This window comes from Asparagus officinalis, chromosome 8 (assembly GCF_001876935.1).
Source record: "Asparagus officinalis chromosome 8, Aspof.V1, whole genome shotgun sequence".
Classification (NCBI taxonomy): Eukaryota; Viridiplantae; Streptophyta; class Magnoliopsida; order Asparagales; family Asparagaceae; genus Asparagus; species Asparagus officinalis.
Genome location: NC_033801.1, coordinates 36,667,363 through 36,668,538, shown reverse-complemented (window position 1 = coordinate 36,668,538; position 1,176 = coordinate 36,667,363).

The window sequence follows — 1,176 nt, the reverse complement described above, 5'->3', positions numbered from 1 at the left end:
AATCACGGATGTCATTATCGACAATACATGTGGATTCGAGAGGATGTCCTTCATGGATGGCTTTTTGGGATATAACCAAATCAAGATGCATCCGGAAGACGAGAAGCATACAGCGTTTAGAATACCCCTCGGCGTCTTCTGCTATACGGTGATGCCTTTCGGTCTGAAGAATGCCGGTGCCACATACCAGCGAGCGATGACTAAGATTTTCCAAGAACATCTCAGGAAAACAGTCGAATGCTACGTTGATGATTTGGTTGTGAAAAGCCGCAACAAAGAGGATCACATCAAGGATTTGAAGACGATGTTCGATCTCATGAGGAGTCATCAATTGAAGATGAACCCCACTAAATCATTCCTTGGAATGTCCAGCGGAAAATTCCTGGGATTCGTCGTCACCACTAAAGGTATTCATATCGAAGAGACAAACCGGGGAATGCGAGCTCTCCACCTCATTTCGACATCATGGCGCAATTAGCCAATATCCCGGCTAGGATAACCCTTTACGAGTTTTGCGCCTATCCAAGGATACAAGGAAAGCGCTGCAAGAAGCCTTGAGTGACTCTGAAGCTTTTCTAACTCGGATCAAGCCATCCCCTGAAGGGCCAGAGCCGTCAGCTCAGCACTGCAATCTAGCGGCGCATCATTTTCCATGCATCTCTTTCACTAAAGAGGATATGCAAACAAAGAACTCGAAGCATGATCGGCCCTTGTACTTCACCGGGCACATTGGCTCCAGCATGGTCAACCGGATCCAAGTTGATCCGGGTTCCGCTGTTAGCATAATGCCATTCCGATTGATGCATCATCTCGGAATCCCGACGAGTAAATTAGCCTCCACTGGCACTACGATTTATGGATTCAACACCAGCGGGTCTAGACCCTTGGGGAAGATCCGAATCAAGTGCCAGATCGGAGATTTAAAATCAGAAGTTACTTGCTATGTAATTGATGCAGAAACGTCCTATAATTTGCTGTTGGGTCGACCTTGGATCCACGGTAACCTTATAGTTCCGTCAACCCTGCATCAATGCCTCAAGTACATAGACTCGAATAATGAAGTCAAGAAGGTGGTCGCGGATAAGCAACCGTTTAAGGGATTGGAAAACTATTTCACCGATTCCCTTCTATACGGTGCTGAATCCGATACTGAATCACCGGCCCAAGGAACGGACA